The following is a 26,677-nucleotide window of genomic DNA, read 5'->3' as shown; positions in this document are numbered from 1 at the left end:
TCCCTCTGATCATCTTGCTTATGACAACTTTGAGAAATCAGCCTAGGCATAGTCCTCGGTTCGTTGAGCCGCCGTTGAAAAACGAGCAGCGTCACGGCGGTTGTCATCGTGAGCATGCTAAGGCACCAGTTCGAAAACAACACGGCATTCAAGAAGGCTATTTCCCCAAAGCCCATCAACACCGAAGTTAACTAAATCATCGCAGTTTAACGGTCATAGTTTTTACTTATAGCCCCACTCCCAGGGTTTTGAGCGGTGTGTCTGCTGAAGCCTCCGAGTAGCAAGTGTAACTGGCTCACAGGGTCAGTGGACACCTCAGCTGCGCTGCGAATAGGCGGTGACGTCTGCCGACAGATTGAGACAGTTATGCGCCTTTCCTTTTCTCAAAACCAGCGCAAGATTTAGACTCCGTTGATTTTGTGAAAATGAAAGGCGAATAACTGGCCCCCTGGGTCAGTGGACACTTCAAATCGCGTTTTGAGGTACGTGACGGAGATGTCCACCTGCAAAAAATTAACGCTGTTAATTGGTGTACAGATCGACGTGTCGCAACCCATGCCCGATCCTCTCCCGCGTTTGTTGCTCCTGTCGAGAACAGTAGCAGCAAACGTGCTAACGTGCTTGTCTCACTGTTTCGCGGAGGAGCGCTCAAGCCACAAAGGCCCGCACATTCAAAATAGCGCGCGCCCTGCATTAAATCGTGCTTTGCACAATATTTCGTGCTTAGCAACGCTAAACCACCAGCCATTGTTTACGTTCTGACGCTATGCTGTGGGGAGGCAACTGTAGGGCTCCAGATTAATGTCGACCACCTGGGGTTCTTTAACGAAAAAATGAAAATGTAAATTGGTTTGTTTTGGTTGCATTGGGCTTAACGTCCCAAGGCGACTCAGTCTAGGAAAGACGCTGCAGCGTAGGGCTCCGGATAGCTTTGACCACCTGGGGTTCTTTAACGTGCACCGACATCGCACAATACAGGGGCCTCTATAGAGCATTTAGCCTTCATCGAATGTGACTGTCGCGGCCGGGATCGAACCCACGTCTTTCGAGGAAATATGAAAATTGGTTCCGCGGAAAGCAAAGGCGCGGTACTGAATCGCTGTCGGTGGACCCCTAAACCGCGCCGCGGGGGAAGGGATGAAGGAGGAAGTGAAAGAAGAACGAGAGGAAGAGACGGTGTAGTGAAGCGCTCCGGATTACTGATATCGCATTTAGCCTCGATCTATCGAAACGCGGCCACCGTGGCGGGAATTCGATGCGGCGTCCACGGGCTCAGTAGTCGAACGCGATAACCAATGAGCCACCGCGGCGGGTGCAGCCGGTTATGAGAAACGCGGCAGTGAATGGTTGCTATCAATTCAGTAAAGGCCGCCGCGGTGGATCAGTGGTTATGGTGCTCGGCTGCTGACCCGAAAGACGCGGATTCGATCCCGGCCGCGGCGGTGGAATTTCTTTGGAGGTGAAATTCTAGAGGCCCGTGTACTGTGCGATGTCAGCGCACGTTAAAGAGCCCCAGGTGGTCGAAATTTCCGGAGCCCTCCACTACGGCGTCTCTCAAAGCCTCAGTCGCTTTGGGACGTTAAACCCCATAAACCAAACCAATTCAGTAAAGCCTCAAAAAGTCCTCGCTTGCGACACCCAAGGACTCTGATGTCGGTGCGCTGTTCCATTTTTGCACGTAGCAAAATGCGGCGGCAGCGTATGCAGTCACCGCTATCATCCTCAACACTGTGCTCAGCAGCAACGCGCCTTGATCAGCTGTCGAACCACCACGGTCGATCCTTCTTTCTTTGCTGTGCTCTGTCTCCACAGACCTTATTCTCGTCGGTTCCCCGCTCGTCCCGCGCAGATATGTGCATGGAGCAGCCGCTCTCGCGAAGCTTCCGCCTTTTAATTCAATTTCATCCCGCTGCTTCTCATTACGTTTCCCATTCCGGTTGGTTTCCCTCGCTCGCGGTTTTGCGCGAAAAGGCTCCTCGCACCCCGCGGCCGCCGGATTTCGTTCTCTCTATGTACATGCAGACGCACACATGGTACCGCAGCTGCTAACGCGAGTTGCCTGTAGGCGCGATGAGTATATACTGCCTGATCTTGTAGCGACGGCTCCGACTTCTTTCCAAGAAAAGAGGAAGAAGAATGATAATTGGTTCCGCTGTCTCCTATGTTCCCATCGAAACTCTCAGCGTACAAATTTTTGCAGTGGTACTGCCTAAATACTAAGGACGGCTGCACTGAATACACGGTTATGCACTAGGACATCGCGTTTAATACGAACAGGGAAAAAGTACTTTTGTACCACCAACTCTCCACTATAAACACGATAGGGCCCTTTTTTTTTTTTTAAATAATGGGCCGCAGGAACAGAACCACAGAGATATCGCCTCCACATCAAATGACCAAAATTGGGTCATATTTGGTGAACTGCGTTGTTCAGATCACTTTACACCCTTCAGACTGATCCGTTAACGTTGTGCTCTTACGGGGACCAAAAAAAAATGGCTGGAGGTTTGCATTGCTAAGCAGGGTTTTTTCTGGGCAGACACCCCTGCTACGTACCTCAAATCGCGGTTGAGCTGTCCACTGACCCAGGGAGGCAGTTATGCGCCTTTCCTTTCCTCAATATCAATTCAGTCTAAACCTTCTGGTGATTTGGAGAAAAGGAAAGGCGCATAACTCCTCAATTTGTAGGTGGGCGCCGCCGCCTCCTCTCACAGCTCGACTGAGGTGTCTACTGACCTAGTTACTGAGTTTGGCCACGGTGCCTCGCTGAGGCTTCATTTTCTTCGCGTGAGGCATCGTCGAAACCGCTGGCGGGGGGGGAAGGGGGGGGAGGTCGCACTAAAAAATTCCACCATTCAATTATATGACAAGTGTTTCTGCCTTTCCAGCGCACAGTTCGAAGCAGCATACTAAGCGAATTTTTAATAATTAACTTTTTAGCTGGTAGAGTTAGGCGCCTAGTTGCAATTCGAGATTTGCAGCCGGTCGCTAGTAATAGCCATATCAGTTTTAGAATTTCAAAAACGCGGTTACCCTCGACACGCTTACCTTCCGGTATTGTCGATTTATGCGCTCATTTCAAAGACATACGCATCACACGTTGATCTTACGATGATGCTGTACAATTAGCGATGTCACAGCACAAATAAATTAATCAATAAACGATGCCAGCATGCACGACGACTGCTATGCAACAGGCAAGCAATGTGTTAAAGTCGGAAGGGGAAGTAGCTAGCAGGCGACTATCCCATGACTCTTTAATTGACTTTGGAAACGCACTTTACCCATTCCGCTGCCCCACTTGTGACGTCAAACTTTTTCGACCAATCCGGTGTTTCTCGACACACCGTCGAATTTTCCGCTGAAGGGGCGATTACAGTCAGCGAACGAAGACTGCACCGGAAGACAATGTGCCTCGCAGTTTAGCCAGTAAGGCCGGGGACCGCAGCGTGACCGCAGCGCGCCGGTGGACAAAAGAAGAACACGGAGGGGGCCGGGTAGGCGGAGACGAGGAACCGCGATCGTCCACCAGCAACAGCGAAAACGCGCACCGCGAGAAAACGTATCGCATATCGCGCGCCGACCAGATGTGAAGAACATTAAACCGGCCACGCGGACAGGAGCCGCCCGAAAGGACGGGTCCACCAGACGCTGCTCCCGATCTGATAAACAAGGTCCGCAGCACGTACGCTTGAACCGCCCACCGACATGCAAAACTTGATTCCAGCGGTCACGCTACTCCCCGGCAATCTGATAAAGAAAAATATAGGGGGACATCCCCGCGCGGAAGCGATCGACAGAGCTAAAGAACAAAGACAACCAAGATAACAGGTCCGAGGAGAGAGGGCAACACTGCAGGAGAGATAATTTACAGCGCGTTTTTCTTTGTTCTTTACCAGCCTTACTCCAGTGTCGGGTCTGGCCCCGGGGTACCGTTGTTTTTGTTTTCATCGAGCGTGCCAGACCCATCGCCCGTATTGCTTTCGCCACGACGATAAGAGCCAGTCGACAATGGCAACGCATGGCTCTCGCTCTACGAAATTAAATTCACTGATACACGGCTGTTGTACAGGTCACTGCGGTAGCTTATCGCGATGCTGCGTCGTTAAATATTTTGACGTAACGCTGGTAAGCACTACTCTACCGCACGTGGAGCGCCACGCAGCTCGGGTCGCGATGGGAGGACCTCTCGCGCGGAGCAACAGTGAGTCGTTCAGCGCACGATTGCTGTAAGGACTTCGCAAGTTCCACGTTACGCACGATGGGGCCGGCTGTGCTGGGTGAAGGCGCCCCCTCGACGCAAACGTGTGCCGTTCCCGGAGAAATCTGTTAGAATGTTGAACATGAAACATGGAAGTAAGATAACTGCGCGAAGGTGCAGGCGGCCGGCCGATCCCAGCTGTGATTTCAAACCACTTCATCGACTTGAGATCCGAACAGTAAAGTTAGCCGCAAAAAGTGTACATAGCGGGCGAATATATATATATAGAATAAAGACACGAAAACAGTTTTCGCAACTGTATCATTCGGGAAAATGGACATCAAATAGAAGAAAAATTAGCTTAAAGACATGTGGTTATAACTGAATGCTACGCATCAAATAGGATTTCCTATGTTGTACAGTCATGGAAAAAAGTTCGCAGAATGCAGATTAGCCAAAAAAATTCAGCGTTTCCTCGTGATCCCTTAGTATTTTCCCAGAGGATAGAACGAGCATATGTCCCCTTGCGCTTCGGTGCTTTTTCTGACCTGCTTTGCACAATCACGCAGAAATATTTTTCTTTCCGTGAAATCGCATCCCTCAAACTTTTGTCGATGACTGTACATGCTTACACGACAGTGCCGAAAAAAAAATCCACAATACAGATCCATTTTGTGAAATTCCCGTGACGAGCACATCTAGCAAATTAACAAATTAGTCATGGGGAAAGCGAAGGCGCAGTAACTCTCTCGCTTCCCGGTGGTCAGTGAAAGAAGCGAGATAGAAAGATAGGCCGTAGTGGAAGGGTCCGGATTAATTTCTGCCACCTGCTGTTCTTTGACGGTCACTGACACAGCACAGCACACGGGGCATCTTTCGCGTTTCGCTGCCATCGAAACACGACGCCGCGGCCGGGATTTTATTCCGCGCCCACAGACCCAGCACCCGAGCGCCATAACCACTGAGCCGCCGCGGTGGGTAGCACAATGCGCTGCCGCTGCCTGGTAACGTAAGGTTCGGCTGTGAAGAAAGGAAAGGTGCGGTAACTCTCTCTCAGCGGACACCCGAACTACGCAATGAAGGAATGCATGAAGGTGGCGAAAGAGGCGAGAGAGAAAAAGGTTCCATTGCATGTCACCTTCAGCCTCTTACTTTTTTTTTTAATTCGAAGACTTGTCGTGCGGCATAAGAAGAGGCTGCCGATAAGCTAAAGAAGGTCGTAAAGGCTGTTCTCTACCGGAAACCTATGCAGGCTTCGGCTCTTGGTCTCAGGCGTGCGTGAGAGTGTCATACTTGGGCTCCCCTCCGTTCAGAGAAACGAACTTCTGACCCAAGTCTCTGCTCGTTTCTTTTTTGTGTATGTGCGCCTGTTAGCTTTTAAATGCCTAACATTTATAGGGACACAGGTGACCACTTTCCGGCATCAGACCTTCCCACTGCTTATGCTGAGCAGGCAGTAGACGTTCTCTTTGGAATGGTGCCAACACGTACGAAACGCTCGCGCTACCACTTCCCTCGTGTTTGCTGCAGATGCACGTGTACGTACAAGCAATACGGCGAGGTGCAGGGAGCGCTTTCCACCCCCTACAGCGATGCCAATGTCAGTCATGGGACTGCCCTTTGTCTATACTTGCCCCATTTTGAGTTAAGTTTTTTTAAAACGCAACGGGGTACATGCAGTGAAAGCGTTTTGTCATTTATGCATATACAATCAAGAGCAGCTATGCTTATAGTTGATGTATTAACGACTGTTGCAAGATTTGTTGCTAGCCCCCCAACTCAAGAAAGTGTGCTTAGTTGCACGGCGCCGGGGGGGGCCCCATGTAGTACCGGTAGACAGACGAACAACTATCGTACGGATGTTAGATGCACGCAGTTCCCAATTCTGAGTGGACAGCGGCGATCTAGCTTCGTAAAGAGACAACCCCTCTTACCCGCCGCGGTGGTTCAGTGGTTATGGCGCTCGGCTGCTGACCTGACAGACGTTGGTTCGATCCCGGCCACGGCGGTGGCATTTCGGTGGAGGAGAAATTCTAGAGGCCCGTGTATTGTGCAAAGGTGGTCGAAATTTCCGGAGCCCTCCACTACGCCGTTCCTCATAGCCTGAGTCACGCTTTGGGGCGTTAAACCCCTGAAACCAAGCCATCAACTTCTCTTCATGATGAGGAGCGCTCTAAAACAGGCAGCCGTCTTTCGTCGTGCAGAGGGCTGTCTCGTTTTTCTCGCGACTCAAACGGCTGCGGCTGGTAGCAGGGTCTCTCGATTATTCCTGGTCGTAAACCTTCTGCTTAGCGTTTTGGAAGGACTCTTCATGTAGCTGACAGCGACCACGTCACGTTGGCTGGACAGAGATAGAAGAAAGATCGGTACCATTCAACGGTATACGCACAGAGTATAAGAGGTCACCGACATCTCCTCCTACAGTCCGGCCACCTATCGCTGTACACCTTGTTTGCAAGAGTGGACAGTCTCGAAATTTTTCCAAACGCACCTGGAATTCACAAGGTGAACCCTTAGCCATAGGCGTCCGGAGGGGGGGGGGGGGGGGGGGGGGGCGGTTGCCCGCCTATACCTCCCCCCTAGAATTACGGATATTATTTATGCCCTAGATGAAAACAACTACAAACCTACCGCCTCCCCCATCCCCGGACATCGGGTGCCCCCCCCCCCCCCCCCTCCCCCTCCTGGAAAAAGTTCTGCGGACGCCCTTGCCCTTAGCACTTTCCTGCGTATGTGTGACGTCAGCTGCAGCCTCACAAACATGTCCAGAAACGAAAGTTCTAACCGAGCAGCGTTACTGAACCGAGTAATTTGCCTTTCGACTATCGCAGTAACAGGAGGCGAAATAATGCTTGATTGCGCGCCGTGGCTAAGCATTTGTGTCCTTTTGTAGACAGGCTCTTTAGCACAGTGCATGCATGGCCGCAATGAAGAGTAAATGTAAACACCTCAGTTGCGTCATTTGATGAGCTGCGTCAGAGCGCCTTCGGGAGATACCAGAGAGACAGGACACTTATTTTTTTTTCCAGTTTTGTCGCTGCCGGTGGATCATAGAATGATAAGCAACGTGCTTACGGTTGAAAGCATGTGATAAGCACTTTATAATAAGCACACAGCAGCAATTTCGCTTTAAAAATGCGTCGAATGCAATGGTGAGCACTAAGGCTGAAATTTTTGATCTCCATCTTCGCAAATAAGAACCATGAGCCCTTTTTTTCTATTTTCCTTGTTGTTGAATGGAGGAGAAACTTGACAGCACAAAAATGTCCTCTTTCCTAACAAGCCCCGCCACCTTTTGAATATAAATGCGTCGAAAACAGGAAGGATAACAAGAACAAAGCCTCGGTAGAAGAGTGCGTTTTCTGAGAAACGTTTCCTTTCTTTTCTTTTCTGGAGATGGTTATCTAGACGTCCGCTAGCGCCGACGGGCCACGTACAGTAATATGAAGCTCTGAGGCAATATGCGACGCATAACGGACCACCTCGCGAGCCCATTAGCTCGACCCCGGAGAGAGAGAAAGAGCCACGGTTTTAGTCTTCAAGACTCCATTCAGCTCCGAGGCGGTCCGAAAATGAGACCGACATTAGGACGAGAAGACTGAACTCCCCTCATCGGGCATTTTGTCTTTGTTCCCCAAACGTGAACAGATCTCGCCAGCAGCCGCGAGCGGGTTTGGGAGAATGAACAGAGAAGACGGGGACCCTATTCGGCCGCCGCACCAGATGCCAGTCGCCGGACGGCCCATGAAAGCGGCCGGGCCCGTGAGATAAAAGAAGACGTGGCCAGGAGAGCGCTGACGGCAGCGATTCTTTGTTCTCTTGTCCTCGGAGCTCGCAAGAAAAAAAAAAAAAACACACTCCGAAAACATGTCACTTTCGTCCTCCCATTTCCTCCTTCGCACTCCTCCGCCAATCTTTTATTTTTTTTTTGTCGTTTTCTCCCACTCTTTTTTCCCAACCTCTGGCTCGTTGCACTCATTTCGGTCAAGCAGGCTCGACCGCGCGACACGATTGCTGAAACTCGCGACGACCAGCAGGCTGCCACGCGGCTGGTCGCCCGGTCGGCGCCGACGAGAGCCGAGAAAGCAGCCAGGCAGCAGCGACGCTCGCCACCGACGTCAAGCACCGACGTCGACGTCGGATGGGAGCGCCAGACACGGCCAGGCCAGCGCCGCGTGCATGAAGGCCCGGCGATATATAACACGGCGCGTCTACCAGGCGTTGCCGCAATACGTTATTAGGATGGCCTCAGGGTGGTGCTCCTCGGAAAATTTTCGAGCCTCGAAAAGGCGGTGCTTACGAGTGCTTACGAAGCCTGCGCTCATATACATTTTTATAAGCGTCAAGTTTGTGTCCAAATTACCGGCCGGGACAGTCTACAGGAATGGCGCCCCGAGAATGACTTCAATGTCACTGACCCTTTACTGATCAAAGTGATGCGGCGAATTCTCCGCTGACGAACTTTATATACCTGCCAGTTATGAGGTTTTATCCATGGTCACATCACTCCTGTATACAGCTGGAATTCAGGTGTTCTTTAAGAAGAGGGCAACATGACATCTCGAAAGAAATGACACGCCACACGAACGGTTGTGTGCGCTTTATCTCAAGTCCGTCCAATGTCCTGCTGCACGATCAAAAGTTTTCGCGCTCGCCAGCATTATCCGCGATGTGTCAACCTGATGCCGTGCTTTTATACCACAGAGCAGAACGCACTAACTTTCCTTTTTCGTATGCTCACAAAATGGGTTACGGGCTCTGGGGGTTTAACGTCCTAAAGCAACTCAGGCTATGAGGGACGCCGTAGCGAAGGGCTCCGGAAATTTCGACCACCTGGGGTTCTTTAACGTGCACTGATATCGCACATTAAACGGGCCTCTAGAATGTCGCCTGCATCGGAATTCGACTGCCGCGGCCGAGATCGAACCCGCGTCTTTCGGGTCAGCAGCCGAGCGCCATGATCACTGAGCCACCGCGGCGGCTGCATGCTCATAATTGCAAGAAAGCAATATATTTTTATGGTTTATGTTAGACTTCCTGTTGGACTTAAGCGGCATGGACGACAAATTCTGGTTGCAAGTTTTTTTTATTTTTAATGATGTATAAAACATTAGCAAGCACAAATTGCCACGTGGAGTTAGGCTGCGTCTACTCAGTAATTTAGCACTGAATTACTTCTTTCATGTTGTTCCGGTTTTGGCTTCAAGAGCAGAATTTTGGCTACGGTGTCAAAGTTGAATTCAGACGATATGAGGCAAATAAAAACAGCAATATCATCATTACTCGTAATTGTACCTTGATGAAGTTTTTTATTAGGCTCATATGACCTCAACTGAGCTCTGACGTTATAGCCAGTGCTCGGCTGATGAACCCGAAACTGAAGCGCCACGAGAGAAGAAATTAAATTATAAATTAGGTACCAGCCAGTGAAGAATTCCACGCGATGATCCATGTATGCTAATACATACTTACACACCATTCCAAAGAAGAAAACACGCAAAGGAAAATTCGGCACCCAAATCAACACACATGCGCAAGAACTTTTGAAAAGGCTGCGCTTTATACGCAGGCTAAATTGTCGACCACCGTCCAGATTTTTCCGGCGACCCGTATCCTGTACTGCCGCGCTCACATCCAGCGCAGGTTGGCTGCTCAAGCGAATCGCGTTCCGTGTTCACCGTGGCCACGCATCACGCAGGCATGCTCACAGCTCCTTGTGCGATGCGCACGTGCCGCGCCAGCAGATGCGCGTCCCTTGCCGCACAGTTCATGTTAATGTGTCGACGACCTCTGACAGAGCCTCGCTCAGAGCTACGCAGTGCACCCGCGCAGAAGAACAAAAGCGCCGCAGTGCGGCCACTTAGCCTGCTTGTATACACTTAGAGTAGACAGCTCGTTAGCCTCCGTTCTTCGCCGTATGCGAGCTGCGCTTTTTGTTATTTTCAGAGCGGACCCGAGGAGAGGATTCGCCACGCGCACGCGTGTCACTCTTGTCGCAGATAGCGCCCGAAAGCGGCCCAAAGAGATAAAGAGGCCCTCGACAAGGTGCGCTCGTGTGTGGCTCCCAGATCGAAACACACACCGAGCGCATGCCACTTTTCCGCGCTCCGGGGCTATTTGTTATAACGACTCCAATACCGCGGTGAACGCTGGTGCATTGATCGCTGCACCGGCAACGCACCGACGGCCTCCACTGCAGTCTCAAGTCAATAAAGGACGGCCAGAGAACGAGTCGGACAGCGCCACCGAGAGCCGAGACCGACGGTCGGCCGACGCCGCAGGGCCTTGTTTGTTCGGCACTGGCCCCACAGCGCACAATCGAGGCTGCGTGCGCGTAACGGGCCACCGGGGCAAGAGCAAATAGGGGCCCCTCTTCGACCGCACGATGCTCACTGGCCGATTTCAAATCGCTGGATAGATGAGCGAAACGCCGCTGGCTCGCCAGAGAGGAGAGAGGGCTTGCGAAAAAGAGCGCTGTCTTCGAGCATCCTTCGGGGAGACGAACGAGCGCAAGCTAATATCGCACGCTCGATCACTCGGGCTACTTCGGTTCATTGTTGCAGCATTGCGCAAAAGGAGGCGCATGCCGCAACATTTCCAGTGAGCTGTAAGTTTCTTATTTCCCTGGAGCACGTGTTTACCCGCGCTTAGCTTTCTGCCGAGCACTAAATATTAACATTTGTTTAGTTACTGCCTGCCTTCGTGGTGCTGCTGACCCGAGCGAGATATGCTATAACGCAGGGAAATATTCAGATAATGATGGTGGCGCACTTTACTTTTAGAAGTTTCGGGAGATTTGTTGCCTTCGCGTGTGGATAAATCGTTAGGCGCTCGAATGAATCCCAATACACCACAGCCACCGTCTAGACTTTTTCAATTCTTCTTGCCAGCTACTGACATACGACATTTCAGAGTACATCTGCAGCGCCGGCAGTTGGACACGCATGAATTCGTTCTTTCTAAACGGATCTCGGCAAAGTGCCATTTAACCAATTAGTACCTTTTTTGTATTTTGACTTATCTCTCCGTTACAACTTCTTGAAGTAACGTAGTCATGGCACCGTGCTTTGTTTTGGACGCTTAGTAACGTAGCTCATGGTTGCTGTGCAGCTGTCACTATACTTCAACGACACCTACACAGAAAATAAAATGCAATCATGCAATATAAGAATGGAAAAATGCCATGACAAACCTAAACACAGAAAGGCGGATGGGGAGATAAATGCGATCTCTATTGCGGATCACTTAAAGAAAATGTCTGGAATATATAATATACTCACGAGCCACCCACGATGTTTTTAGCAAAAAAAAAAAAAGGTGATCTACCGATCAGCCTGAGCCTGAGAACAGAGCAGTACCCATGAATCGAGCGCTGCAAGCCAGACGCAAACAGGCGCAAGGCCTCGCTGCAAGGCGCCGTGTGCACTGCTGTGTCGCACAACGCGCCAGTTGCTAGGCGACTGAATGGTTCACTCACCTGCCCGCCTGCAACCCGTTCCTTAAATATTCATCGCCACTACAGAGGCCATTGAGAGCAAGCAGTAAAAGGGCGCTTGCACGGCACGCGCTCCGTGTATAACGGAAATTGAAAGTTCCTTTTCTCGACCACCCTCGCGTGGAAATAGGCCTTCTGATGCGAAGCATATTAGCGAGCCCCTGCCTCCCCCGAGGTTTTATTTTTTTTTTTTGTCGCGTCGCGTAATGCAGTGCAGCCACTTAACCCGTGCTACTGACAGTATAGGCCACAGATATGGTCATATTAGGAAATCAATGACAAGAAATTCACCGCATATCTGAAGCAAGTGCGAGGTGAATTTATCGAATTATGTCGGATACTTAATTGGCTACAGCGCAATAAAAACGAAACGGTCGTTCGTCTACGCTGGAGCTCTAGGGAACTACGCCTGCCGCAACCGCCTGCAACTTGCTTTATAATAAAGAAGTCTGAATATTGAAGGAATGCAGTTGGTACACTAAGAAGAATATATAATCAGCTGAAGTTTGATTACGTTAGGTGTCATTAGACTCACTCAGATGGCAGCTTTAAAGCAATCAAAATTTCTGCTTTAACGACCACTTAGCACCGCCTCCCTGGAGGTACTTGCCGCGGATGCGTGGGCGCTTATGTAAGTCATTTATAAATTATACTTAGATATGTGCATGAGAAAAAAAAATAAATTACTGTTTACGAAGTAAACTACTTTCTAAAGCTACTTCTTAATGCCGCGCTTATCATTTAACGTGACCTATAACGCTTTGCACAAAGGAGTGCATCCCGCAGAAATCTAGAGTACTTTTTGGTCTATTTTATTGCTTCTGTCTGTTCTACCCCGACGAAGACCAGTTCTCTTGTCGAAACGTCGGCTAGCGGACCGAGGATCCCTCAACCATAGTTAAATTTTTGTGTGTGTGTGTTGTAAAGGATTCCATCTTCCTTACTGTCTCAGACATGCTATGTAATTAATATTTCTGGATATAATGAACTTTCCTTTACATGTCACGTTGTGTCATATAACATTAAGACAACCTCAAAACAACCAAATCACTTCAGTTCTGTCTCCTCCAAAAATATGCGCGACCTAGCTGCGCCTGCACGCCTGCACGCAGCAGGTGCATGCGTTATTAACATGTAACTACCGAGTTTAGGTAACTCCTCCGGTGCAAAAGCTGAGTTCAGATCAACGGTGCACGTACAGCCGCCAACACGGCTTCTTCTGCGCTCTTCTATAGACGTAAAGAACTCTAGGGAATTTAGGGATCGTTCTTCCCTGCTCTCCTCCTTTTCGCAGTTTCGCTCTCCTTCATAACACGCTAAAAAGAAAGGAAGAAAGCTGGGAATAAAACAATGAAATGTCAACATCAGGCCGAAATCGCGTATGGGAGACCGCGTAAGCCAAACCGTGCAGGTGCTGGAAGTCGCTTGAGGTGTCAACAGCATGCGACTGAGGGACGGTCTGTTGTTACGAAAAAGCCGAGGGCGGCCGCAGGGAAGAGGGAAGGAAAGGAGCAGAAAGGGAAACGAGGAGGGAACGATGGCGGTGTAGATGATGAAGATGACGCTGTCCGAGCCAAAGTCGGCCGCAGGCTCTGCTTAGAGCCCTCGGTCACGCGAGCCCCGAGAATATTCTCGAGCCGGAGAACTTCGGGAGACTTTCACAGCGTAGCAAATGCTCTCTTAGGAGAGAGAGAAAGAAAAAGGAAGGTGCGGCCTCTGGGGTCCGACTAAGGAAGCGCCACTAACAAAGAGCCGCTGTCCGCAGACGCAACCTGCGCGTCTTTTCCAGCCAACCAACTGCAATGGATGGTTGTCGCGGCAGGGCGCCGAAGCTTATCGTGCGCCGCCTCGTAAATCAACGATGTCACGGCGCGGTGCGGCGGCCGCGTTCGCGACTGCGCACCGCGATGTGGCGCCGGAATGATGAACGCGCCCGAATGTAGGCGAACCGCGCGGGCTTGCAGGTGCCAGCGCTCCTTTGGAGACAATGGGAGTGCTCAGGGTACTGCGAAAGCCCGGCTTCTAAGCGACGCCAAGTTTGTATCGCATTTAGGCCGCAACTAAGTCCTATACTTAACCATAATAATAGCGACAGTCAGGCCAGGTGTGTACAGTTCGTTTCTGTGCAGACATTTTGTCGTTGAGCGGATTTCGGTAATTAATAGTTGAGCCCCTGCAAACTCAAGGGAAATGTAAGAGAGAAATGTTGACTCTGCCGCACGTGCAGCTTCTACCGCCATAAAGAAACGTCGCCCCTGTGTAAACAGTACGCCACGCGCAGATAAGTGAACATACGTATGAAGAGGAATTATATATAGGGCTCAAAAGCTACCTTTCTGATCCAGATGAAAAGGTGAGGAGTCAGATATCCTTACCTCAGACGCATTTACGCAAGTGCAGGAAGATCAGGGTCTTATCCCGATAGGACTTAGGACGGTGTACTCCAGAAGCGCTGTATAGTAGCACTCAGGACATATTCGGGAACGTTGAAGGGTCAATGATGCCGCTTGATCAAGGCATCAATAACGGATGAAAAAAAAGAAGAATTTTGGGCTAATCTTTGCGTTCTTAGGCACTCGGGAAGAAAAATAACTTGATGCCATCAGCTCACTTCGCGGGATTATCGAAATAACGCAGTTTTATATTCTAGCAGGAATTAAGAGAAAATGACATGGACGGGGCATGTAATGCAAAGAGCATATAACCGATGGTCCCTTAAGGTAAAGGAGTGGATTCCAAAGGAGGGTATACAGAGGCAAGCGGCTGAAGAGAGCCAGGTGGGCAAATGAGATTAGGAAATTTGCGGGGATAAAGTAGCCGCAAATGACACAGGGCAGAATTACTAGGAGATCATTGGCAGAGGTCTTTTCCCTGCAGTAGAGGCAGCTTGGCTGATGAAGATGATGATTTTATGATGCTCGCATGTCGTTTGGAGAGATATTAAAAAAGAAAATCAGAATCAGGTAGCGATTTGTAGCTTCAAACCGCTTTCGTTTCCAACTGCCTTCATACGTCTGCATGGCTTTTTGAACTCATAAAGAGACTTCATAAATATACAAGCAGATTCATGCTGGAGAAAAGGAGTACCATTAATGCAGCCCTGTCTAAGAAAACACAGGCGAAAGTCGGGTCGAACTCAAGGAAGAGCACGGGCAGCAAAACGGTAAGCTTCCCTTTGGCACGTGGAATAATATGTGAAGCTACTCCAAAATAGCCTGGCTTCATGTTTCTTTCAACATGTGTCGCAAATGGGTTCGAGCGTTCAATTCTCAATTCTCCCGCAGAAGTTTAGCTACGAAGCGTACTGCTTTGTCTCGCACAAAACAAATAACAAGGAAATGAACTGAAGCTACAAATGCTCTTTGCTCAACCGCGACGCAGTTACATAAAAGCCATCCAAGAGGCTGTACGAACGAATTATTTCAGGGCAAGTCGGGACTAGATCCATCGAATGCGATACGGGAATGACGAAAAGACTTTTGTATAATTCATAATAAAAAACTGGCTCCCATCAATTTCAGCAAGGGCAGCCGCTAACAGCGGCGAACGGCGGTAGTAAAGGCGGTAAAAACTGCTGGGTACGTAAGTAAACGAAACATTATGTGGCTGTTCCATCACGACTCTGCCATAGACAGCAGGCAACGCCTGTTATGCTGGCTGAACTACTCTGAAATTTTCATGCTCTTGGTAATGGGTGGCGAGAGAAAAAAAACAAGCAAAAGTGTGTGTTCGCGTCACAAACCCTGTTTGTCTGTTTAACTAATGACCGACCACATTCTACTGTTGCAAAAACGCTGCTCCCCAGAAAAGCGGCAGGAGGAAACGGTGAGACTGTAGGCATTCCATATATAAGAAGTTGCGCATGCATTATCAGCAACCTGCGCTATCAAAAAGACGAAGACCCCCTTCCCATCCGCGCGCGCGCTATCTTTAAGAAATACTGCAGGCCGCAGCCGCCGTGGTGGCTCAGTGGTTACGGTGCATGGCTGCTGACTCGAAAGACGCGGGTTCGATCCCGGCCCCGGTGGCCGACTTTCGATGGAGGCGAAATTCTAGAGGCCCGTGTACTGCGCGATATGAGTGCACGTTAAAGAACCACGGGTGGTCGAAATTTCCGGAGCCCTTCACTACGGCGTCCCTCATAGCCTGAGTCGCTTTGGGACGTTAAACCACCATAAACCGAACCGAACGAACCGAACCAAACCAAACCAATCCAAACCACACTTTTCATGTATTTTTATACCCGGAATCTCTCAAGTTTTTCCTGCTCAAACATAATTCAAAATGGCGGTTATGCAAGTTTGATTCCTTATTTTGGTTTCGTGGTAGTTTTAGTTAAAGAAGTAGCCGAGTTCCATCAGTAACTTAAACTGAAGAAAACGGAAGCAGCCGACACCTGCCGTGTCTGGAATACAGCTAAAAGAACTTCAGTTTTATCACCGGGACGGAAAGGTGGCCGCCGCGAAGGCGCACAAATAAATTCAATAAGAACAATAAGCTCAGCGAGCTGGAGAGAGAAAGTGCAGACTTCCACGCAGGGCACGGGATAAATATGGCTTCATCGCCGCCGAAGCGTATTTTTTCCTCACAAGTGCGTAGCCTTCCTTAGCCGCTCGCCTTTCTTTTACGTGGGGGGAAACGCCTCGCGCGGCAACCTCACGGCGCTGCACACCGTGTGTCTAGCGCCACAGAAAGAATCGCGCAAGAGAAAATTGAGGGATAAAGGCCGAGCCATTTTCTATCACGCGCATAATATCGGACCGCGCAGAGTTTGCCTTCATTAGTAGCGCAAACAGTGCGCGTCTAGAGAAAGCAGCCGCGGAAGGGTCGCGCAGCCGAGGCTTCGACCCTGTCGGACAGCCTCAGGTCGAAGGGAAGTGGGAGGGGGGGGGGGGGGGGGGGGGGCGCTTCCCATCGGGTACCCTGAATTGCCGTCGTAAGGCGCAGTGCGCGCTGTCTTTGCAGGAAGGGAGACGAAAAAAGAAACGAAGGGTGGCGCAATAATCTGCCCGAAAGGGCGATTCTCGAACACGTTTCTTGTCTTTAGAGTCAACAGAGTTTTCGAAATACGTGCCTCATCTTGCGACAACGGCAAAACGGAGTAATTTGTTCGCGAATCAAGTGACAGTTAAAACTACAATAAAGGCCGCTCTGCGCCTGCACTCTAAACAGAAAAGAAGTAAAAAAAGAGTAGGCTGTCCTCTTTAAGGGGCGGGGTATTTCTGCCCAATCCCTGGGGTAGATTTACATCACTAAAAATACAAAATACTTTCGGATGAAAACGGAAACAAATCCCTCTTCAAAATATGCGAAGTTCTATCAGTTACGAAGATTTTTACCGAGGTTTCAATCTCCTTTATTTGCTAGCCTCAGGACCTTCGGTGCCGCATTTAAAAGCCTCTTTGCACTGCTAACTGCATCAAGTTAGTATGCTTTCCAGTGGGAATATACCGTCATTGCCCAGAGTAAGCATTCCGTATATATAGTGATCGAAATCTACTCCGGAATTTCCGGATCATGCATTGAGCCTTAAAGGAAGTGAGCTAGAGGACAGCGTACTCCGTTCTTGCTCCCAAATAGGCTTATTCACGTTTAGAGTGTATGCTTAGAAGGAAAGCAGGTATGTTTAGAAGGAAACCGGTATGACTTGATTCTGCGCGAACTTGAGACCAGATGGTGATATTCAACGCCGAATGCAAAAAGGCTGGATGGCAGCGGCCAACTTCGTTTCTGAGGCTCCGAGCCAGGGGAAACCAAACCGTGCACCTGATTTCGGGCGTAGACGATGCAGACGTATTCGAGATGCATTGGCAGTCACCCTAGTAGGGGAATCAAAACTCTCATGGTTCTTGCAAGAACCGACGGAAAAAGGACAGGAAGAACGGTCACGTGCCGCGCAGTAACAGCCACGTTACTGCGCAAATGTAAGGAGAACCTGACAAAACAAATGAGTTCTGGGAGGCACTGCTTCTGAAACAGGAAGAAAAGGGACATCGTGAAGTCATCCAACTCGCCCTGGCCGCAGCTGAGATCCAGGGGATCCCGGCCGCCGGCTGAGTGGGAGGACATGGCTGGGACCGAGCTTCGGGTCGGATCCCCGTCAACCTTTTGACGGGTGCATATAAATGTTATTTCTCTCTCTCTCTTTGCATACTGACTCCACGCGATGCGGATGTCAGCTGCTCGACCGCAGCGAGCTTTTTATGGCGACGCCAAGCAACTCATCAGATTGACAAAGGCGACGCTAAGGTGAATTTAAGTGTATGTTGCAGAGTACCTAGCTTCATTTTAAAGTTTCGTCCGAGCTCTAGAGTCTTGATTTATTTGCAAACGACACAAATGGATTACAGATCTGGCGACTTTGGCGGCCCAAGCATGGCAACGCGAGAACGTTGCCATGCCGTGACGTTTAACACAATCCGATTTTTTTTTTATCGTGGCGCTTAGTTTCAGCTGGATTATTTAGTGTGACCTTTTTATTTTCCTCGAAATATTTTCAATGTGCCATATTCATACATATCTCGCGTCAAACGGTCGCTTTTGTTCGAAAAGTAAGTCGCAGCGCCACTTTTCTCAAGTAATTTTTGTTTCAATTCTCGGTGTTTATTGATACTGTGACGTCACGAACGACGTAACCGACTGCATGGAGAGCGCGGGAAATAGTAAAAGTCCATTCGAAAACGCTTTTATAGAAGCAAAAAAAAAAATTGCGCCTAATGGGACCCATAAATAATGAACTTACAGATATCGAAGCAAGCGACGGGTGCATCAAATCGCCCTTACTGTCTCGTCTGTTCTGGCTCATACCACGCCAGACTAAGCAAATAATTCAGCGCATGACAAGTGTCTCACTAATGTGGGACTGAGAGTACGCGGAGCGCCAGAAAGCACGAGCTCGTGTTGCGGTGCAAGTGGGCGAGAACGAGCGGTGGAGTCGGAGGAGAGTGCAGAAGCAGCTTGCTGACGCCGCTGCTTCTGCGCCGGTGGAAGAAAAACTCGCAGGCGTATAGCGTGGAAGGACGTCAGGGCTGATTTACAGCACGAATTTTACCCCCACCCGCAAAGGTCGAAGGCTGCCGGCAGCAGCTCGAACAGGGAGGGACCAGCGCGGGCGAAAGCCTGTTTATTGCCCTAGCGGCCGCTGGTGCCGCGGGCTGTGCAGAGCCAGGGACCGCGTACGCGAGGTGAATCGGGAGAGAGCCAGCACAAAAAGGAGCAACCGCCCCTGTACCCCCCCCCCCCCCCCTTTCCCCTTGCTCTGCGGCTCGTGGCGCAACCGCTACGCCCCCGCGGGCGACGACTCAGACGGTGGGCTGCGCGAATCTCGATCTTGCCCGAGGAACTCGGGCGATGATGAGACCGAGAAAAAAAAAAAAACAATTGGTTCCTGGGAAACCTCCGGGCTTCCCCGGAAGAAGCGGCTCTGGCATCCCTCCTGACGAAGTCCATGAGCGAAATGAGAACGCGGACTAATTCCACGGCTGCAGCCTGGGAGAACGTAGCTCGCAGCTGCGTATACATTTCCGCAGTGTGCCCGCATTTGCCCTGAGCCAGTGTGTGACGATATTTCCTGGCGGTATTACACGCCTCGCTCACTCTCCAGTGCAATTTGTGCCGTGCCTGTGCCCGCGGACGTATTAAGCGTCCTTGCGAGTGCTTAGCGTACCTCATCTTTCTTTTATGTCACACCGTGAGCTGCTGGAGTTTATGTTCAACGCCATCTTTCCTTTCCATCCAACCGAAAAAAAGTGCACTGATGAACCAGCAAATGATGTAAGGATAGTTGAAGCGGGACCTCTTAGAACTTAGTACGCTAAGGGAAAAAAAAACTGGCTCAGTGGTTTTGGCGTTACCTGCTGATCCCAAGGTCGCGAGATCGAATCCTGTGCAATGTCACCGCACCTTAACGAACCTCGGGTGATCTAAACCAATCCGCAGCCCACCACTACGGCGTCCCTCATAGCCCATGTGTCGCTTCAGGACGTTAAACCACACATACCAACTTCCGAAAAAAAAAAATCTGTTTTTCGAGTTGTCATTGCAGAAACATATAAGGTTATTACAGTACCAAAATTTCACCTCACTTTTTGCTTTTCAAAAGAATATATTACATTCTTCTTCCGTGCTTCTCACAACGTGAATTTATAAACGTCGTTAGGCACACGGAGAAGACAAGAAAATACTGCAGATTGCAAATGCGTTGCGGAATTTTATACCGCCACAAACATACCGGACATGCATGTCAACAGGTCGGAAAAGACTGTGTGGAGAACAATTTGTTCTCGTACGTTTCAGTTGGATAGAATCTTTTACTTGTTTTGGGGCCTCACGAAGGTCTGCATTATTCGCGAAAGAAAGCAAATATCCTTGAAACCAGGGAAAAGATAAGGTCTTCTCCTTTTTGAGTGCTGGTGTTGATAAGAAAGAAACTGTGCTGTAATAACTATAGGAAGAAGAGATTTTTACTTAAATCAGAGTAAACGAAAACCACACGCCGGCGGTGGGATCCGAACCCAGGGCCTCTGCATGCCACGTGCAGTGCTCTAAGAACTGAACAACCACAGTGGATGTTTCGCCTTCTGCTCTCAAAGGTGTTCATATTAAATGGAGCCCAATTATTTCTAAACACCACTATAAAAAAGTGACATACAAACACACAACGCGCAAAGTCAGAAAAAGAGAAACAATAAGAACGAGCTCCGAACTCCAGATCTCCCTATCCTTGTCTGCCAATCTGTTTTAGTGGCGTCACGAGATCCATCGCAGAAGACCTCAAGGTGTCTTGTTGGCGTGCCGCCTGAATGCAAAAGAAAGAAATAGGACTGCACACGCGGAGCTGTATCAAAAGGCTGACATCATCGCACCCGTGTGCATGTTTCGCCATAACTCGACATATGTGACGCGAATAACGACTACTTAACGCTGCACTCGGCGGATAAGCTGTTCCCCCATCTCTCTCTCTCTCTCTCTCTCTTTCTCTCTCTCTCTCTCTCTCTCTCGGCGCTTTCGGCAGCCTTGGTTAAGAGGTGCAGCAACAAGCAGCCTCGTTACACGGACGGGAGAATCGTCCGGGTTTCTATTACCGACCGTCTCTGCATGCGCCAGCACAAGCCGGGCTCTTCACGCGCGGCTCTTCCGTCAACTGACGATGTTAAGGAGGCAGCGGGCCTGCCGTGCTTGCCTCCGAAAGTGTGCGCAGGCATGCACCGTCACACTCGGCTGGCGGATGTTGCCAAGCGTGCCAATGGGGGCTGCGCAATGGATTCGCGCAAGTGGGACAGCGCAAAAGGTCACGCAAGCAAAGGAACGCACGCGCGTGCGGCTGCACATGGCGCGCGGGCAGGTACACACGTATGTGTGCGCGCGACAGCCTCCCCCCCCCCCCTCCCCCCCCCCCCCCCCCCCCCCCGCCGCGCGCGCGTAGTCCGGCGGCAGCGGGGCTCATTCGGTTCCCGACAGCGAATTTGGCGGAGAAAGAAGCGAATTGCTTCTTCCCATCCTTCGCGTCGGGCGACTGCGAGGGCTCCCCGCCGGGCGTCCCAGGCGCTCGTCGCTGTCGCCGCCGGTGCCCTCACCTTGTCCCGGCTTGAAGAATCTGCGCGCGCTCGATCGATTCGCAGCTCCCTGCGCGAGAGAGCACGCCGCTGCCGCAACTCAATTCGGCCTGACACTGCGTGCATCCACGCGCGCACCCGGGCGCCGCGGCACATGCGACTGACATCCCCACAACGCCGACATCACGAGCCAATTCCCGCACCCACGCCGGCCTCTAATCGAGCGTGCGGCCCGGCCGCCCACCGGAGCTGCAGAACGCTGCACAACGCTGAAAGGGGGCTTGTACTCCGACTGCGCTAATAGCGCGGCCGCGCAGAAATCTTCGGAAAAGTTCTAATCGCTCGCCGCTTACGGGGTTCACGGGGCGTCATCCTATGACGATGGAGGTCAGGAATCGCGTACTTTCACGCAGTACCACTGGACGCTTTTCTTGTTCGTGTGTTGTATGTCCGTCGTTAACGTAGGATGAAGGAAAACTTTGCTTTCTGGGGAGTCCAGGTAGCTTGAACATTGAGCGTTGTTATTCTGGAGATGGGGTTTGGGTGAGATAGCTAATGTGCTTGATTGTTTCCAGTGACGTAGCCCAACAGTCAGTAGCAACATAAAAACCTTCAGGTGCATCTGAGGGAAGCTCTGGTCCTACTCAGGCGGGCGAAGGAGGTGCTGTATACACAGGAGAGATATATTTCATTCAGCGGATGACCATTGTGGAACTGTAAACGAGCAGATATCTAACTATGCAGGGTATCAAGAAGTAAAGAAAGCACATTTGCATACATAGCTACGAACTCTTGCTTCTAGACTGGAATCTGAATTCATCGTACGGATACTGTATCCACCCCTGCTTTGTCTGCACCGTGTAACCACAAGTATGTTCCATACAAAAATAAAAATGAGCCTACCGGCAACATGGCGACGAACAATTTCTTCAAGTTACCCGAGGCTTTAGGTCACTTTGGGAACACGCCTTGCATGGGGGGCGACATTGCTACACGACACGCACGCGAGAAAAAGTAAGTGAAATAAACGCTCATTCCGCTTACTTGTACGGAAAGTTAGAAAAAGCCTTCTGACAGCGACGCCCGCAACGGTTTGGATCTGAAAATTTGACGAATGCCAGTGCGGGTCAAGTTTTTCTGGCTGAACCAGCAAAGCTTCTCTGCGAAGGGCCTTTAAATGCCCATGAAAGAGAGAAACTCCCATACGTTTTCCTTGTTACGCCTTGGCTTCAAAGCTTCTGCCATCATGCGGTTAGCCCTTTGTTTCGCATTTATTTTGCGCCGTGCAGTGCGGGTCAAGTAAAGGAGCCTCGCACTTCGCGCAGTGAGCCTGTACTCGTTGAAGCCGACGCTCAGTGATACATCAGGAGTGCTATCGTGAAACCTTGGCCGGCGTTGGCTGCTTGACAGCGTGTCACTGCAAGGTGTCGTTGACTCGGCGAACAGCGCGTCGGCAACCCGTCTTCGTCCTGACGGAGCTCCCACGGCGCAGCCGAGTCGACGAACGGCCTTCATAATGGCGATCATCCATCACCCCGATGATGCTCTCCGCGTTATTCGCAATACTGGTTACAGCATAATGTATTCCGCACTGGCTCAGAGTGACGCGAGGTCCGCATACGATCCATCGATGGGCGGATGAAAGCGCTCGGCGAGCAAAAAAAAAAAAAAAAAGCCTGAAGGCTGCGGGTCACAAGGCTACATCCAGTGAATGCTGCGGATATCTGGTAAGCAAAAGCGGTGAGAGAACGAGTCTTTGAACTCAGAGTCACTGTTTTCCAGAGATTTCAGTGCTGCTGCTGCTTCTGTGCTCGGGTGTAGGTTTACATTATGAGCAAAAAGGTATATGGGCTGCCAATGCAGTTGTGCGCGCGACATGTTTGGTGGTCGGGTCAAAAAGAACAAGACTTCAAAACCACCAGAAAGTAATTTTCACTCCGCCCGCAGCTGCATTTGTTATAGTGTAGCCTACAGGCTGATACATTTGGTCTGAATATGATTTTTTTTTTTTGCGATCTATCAAGTCGAAAAAATTTTCGCCACGCTGCATAGGAAGAGTCAGCCGCGAAACGGCTTTAGCGATGTTGGCAGCAGGCCCAAAACGCAAAAGATGAGAGCCTGACTACCCGACATTTCGACCGAGGGAGCTAGGAGACGCAGTTCTCATGACTTGCGCAATAACTGCACTAAGCTGGTGACATTATAGGGTCGACTATGACGCTCGTGATTCACTAAACTGAATACCAATCAAGAGTGCTCGTATAAGTTCATTCCGAGCAGCTGCGCTCTTCTCTTCCTCGTCATAACTTTTTCAGAAGAAACCGTCAACCGTAATAAATCTATCTTGCGACGATTGCTTCGTTTCATTCAATTCGTGGGCTGCTGTTTTGGTAGAGGCCTGCCCGAACGCCGCCACTTGCTTAGCTGCATTTGTACCAGATTTCATCCACTACCCCTTTGGTTTCCTAAAGAAGAATAAAAAACTTATACTTCGCAGCACGAAAAAAAAAAAAAAATGAAGACCAGTCGCAGATCATCGAGTTAAAACATTTGACCAATCATTCTTTTCTCTCTTCGATACTTGCTCAACTTGTTTATCCAGAGGGATACAACTCCGCTTTCATTATGTGGAGTTTAAAGCCTCGCTAATGTATGAGTCATGTTTCATGTGCTAATTTGCTTGCCTGTTTTCAGTCTGAGAGGTTGATTTTTTTCTTTCGTCCAACTGCTCGTCTTCCAGTTCTTCAAACAAGTCGTACAAGGGACGGTTCGCAGAGTGCCTGCATTCTCTCCGGGCTTTTTTTTTTTTTTGTTCTTTACGAGGTGAAGAAAAACTCAATGGCTTCATGCGCCATACCAAAGGTTCAGCCCACAAAAGAAGAAAAAGATAATGATGAAGAGCTCGAATCCGCTCAAATGGGAAGAGCAAGATGAGCACAAAGACGTAAATGTACAGTTATATGGGACTGCTAAAAAAAAAACAACTAAAGAGGGAAAGATAAGAAGGAGCAGAAGAGTTGGGTACACGAACCGCCGACTCTTTTCTTCAATGAATTCAGAGAAGACAAAAAAAAAAAAAAAAGTGAACTCGCACAGATCATTCGCTTTGTCTGAGGAACAAACAAATCGTGAAGACCACTCGGTTTTTGAAATTACAAGAGAAAGAGAGACACATTATATTTTAATTGAAGATGTCACAATCCAGAGTAATGTCTCCAGCAGATAGCTCACGGACCCCGTCCTTTTGTGTCTCGACGCAGAAAACGAACGAGTTCACCGGCATTCTGCGGGCCTCCACGAACCCGAGTCCCGCCTATTTGCTTTTCGTCTTGCTTGCGGCGAAAACACGACGAGAGAATTGAGGAACAAAATAGCACCAGCTAGAGAGGACGCGAGGCAGGAGACGACAGAAGAGAGCAGCGAAGACAGAAGCGTCTGAATTGAAAAGGAAGTCTGTGGCCGGGGGAGCTCGGGCAAGCTGCCTGCAGCCACACGTTTTTCAAACGCGCGTGCCGTAAAAGACGCTCGAGAGTAAGCGAACACAGAGCTCGCATCGCGCACATTCGTGACAGTGCTAGCGGAAGGTTGACAGGGGACAAAGCGACGCAAGTCGACGCTCGCGAAAAAGTCAAGTGACTCCGCTATCTCTGCTTGAAGCAGTCGTGCCAGGTAGCATCAGACTCCTCCTCCTTACCGCTACTTGGTTTGCATTTTTATTTATTTTTCATAGAGGTCGTTTCGTTTATTATCGAAACAACAAAAGGAAAGAAGCCAGCCGCACTGTAACTACCGATGTCAGGGCATCAATTCGTTGCGCGTGTGGTCTGTAACATTATGTGAACGGTAGTGCCACCGGCCATACTCCTCCCGGATTCCCTAGAAAGCTTAAAGGCTTCAATACTGACGCTCAGTTCCACGTTTTGTGACCTTCACGTAGTGCTTACGAGTGCTGTCATCCTGACACGCAAACCTCGCATCAGCGGAGCAACCCGAGGTACTTTAGGCACCACTGTCGCCTCGGCCCGCAGCGTATGCGAATTCAACCTCTGTCAAATAGTACATTCGCCCCCACTGCCCCTACGAAAAATAAATGTCTCACTTCCTGAGCGCACCAGTTTCCGGGACAGGTGTTCGCCATCGACACAGGGCTGCGAGTGAGCAGCGCGCACCATAGAGTTTATTTCTATTACCTAGAGGGAAAGCTGGCGGCGCAGCGCTTCAGCCACCATGCATGGGCGCTCAAAGCATCATGGGCCGGTGAGCTACTTGGTGCGGGACAGTCGTATTTTTTCGGGAACCATGAGTGGCACTACTAAGATGATTCATTCCGAAAACGCTGCTCTCCGTGTGTGTGCAGAGGACTTCGGCGCGAATGCAGTGTGTAAAAGCCATAGTAGCGAAACCGCAACAGCACACGACGCCAAAAAAAGGTTTCTTTTTCCGAAATGCCATAAAAAAACTTTTCAAGTTTTTAAGCAACATTTTTTCAAACAAACTTATTTAATTTTAAAAAGGCGCCTGTTAAGCACGAAATATTAGTTTTTGTAGTGTTCACTACTTAGCGCCGGCGCGGTGGCTGAGTGGTTATGGTGCTCGGCTGCTGACCCGAAAGACGCGGGTTCGATCCCGGCCACGGCGGTTGAATTTCTTTGGAGGAGAAATTCTAGAGGCCCGTGTACTGTGCGATGTCAGTGCACGTTAAAGAACCCCAGGTGGTCGAAATTTCCGGAGCCCTCCACTACGGCGTCTCTCATGGTCTTAGTCCTAAGCTTTGGGACGTCAAACCCCATAAACCAACCTGTTCACTACTTAGTCAATAGGAGAGCTAGCCATCTCTAATTTTGGGCAAACTTTGCATTTACATGCTCTTCTGCTCATTTGTTGCAATCATTAGGCAGGATATTGAACGTTAAGGCATTCTGAATTATCGAACAGCGTTTATTTTTGTATTATTTTTCGCCCAAAAGTTGTAGTTATGCAGTCGGTAGCTCACCGGCCCATGGTGGCTGAAGCGGTCTTGAGTGGGCTCCACGCAAACTCCCATAGACGGGGCGGCAGCTTTCCCTCTAGGTAATGTTAAGAAACTCTATGGCGCGCGCGTGGAAGTTCGAGAGCTGCATATCCGAGCGCGCTTCCCGCTCCGCGCGTCCCCTGGCGGCGGCGCGGTGCAAAGTGGTCACTACGTGCGTCCCGCAGCGTGACGCACGAGACCCGGGGTTCGGTACGCGAAAAGGGCGCGCACGCGCCGTCGCGCAATTTGCCCTAATGGAGCGACCCGTCACTCGTGCATCTTTCAGGCGGCGAGTCGTGAGGAAGCACGTGGCCAGGCGGGCGTCACGGGCCGAGAGCAGCCAGGTCGCGCTGCCGATCCACCTCCGGCTGCTTTATCGGGCGACCCAACTGGCCCTGTAACATGCGGCACCCGCG

The 26,677-nt window shown here is 50.2% G+C and overlaps 1 protein-coding gene across 9 annotated transcripts in view; it reads right to left on the bottom strand.

Annotated features, from left to right (window-relative positions):
* LOC149350220 (dual specificity calcium/calmodulin-dependent 3',5'-cyclic nucleotide phosphodiesterase 1C-like) overlaps positions 1-26,677 on the bottom strand; it is a 779,369-nt gene that overhangs the window by 150,690 nt on the left and 602,002 nt on the right. The gene's annotated exons all lie outside the window — the stretch shown is intronic.

Source organism: Amblyomma mixtum, chromosome 3 (assembly GCF_055824585.1).
Source record: "Amblyomma mixtum isolate Tamu chromosome 3, ASM5582458v1, whole genome shotgun sequence".
In the NCBI taxonomy this organism is placed as follows: Eukaryota; Metazoa; Arthropoda; class Arachnida; order Ixodida; family Ixodidae; genus Amblyomma; species Amblyomma mixtum.
The sequence above is the reverse complement of the archived record's forward strand: the minus strand, read 5'-3'. Positions and strand labels throughout refer to the sequence as shown.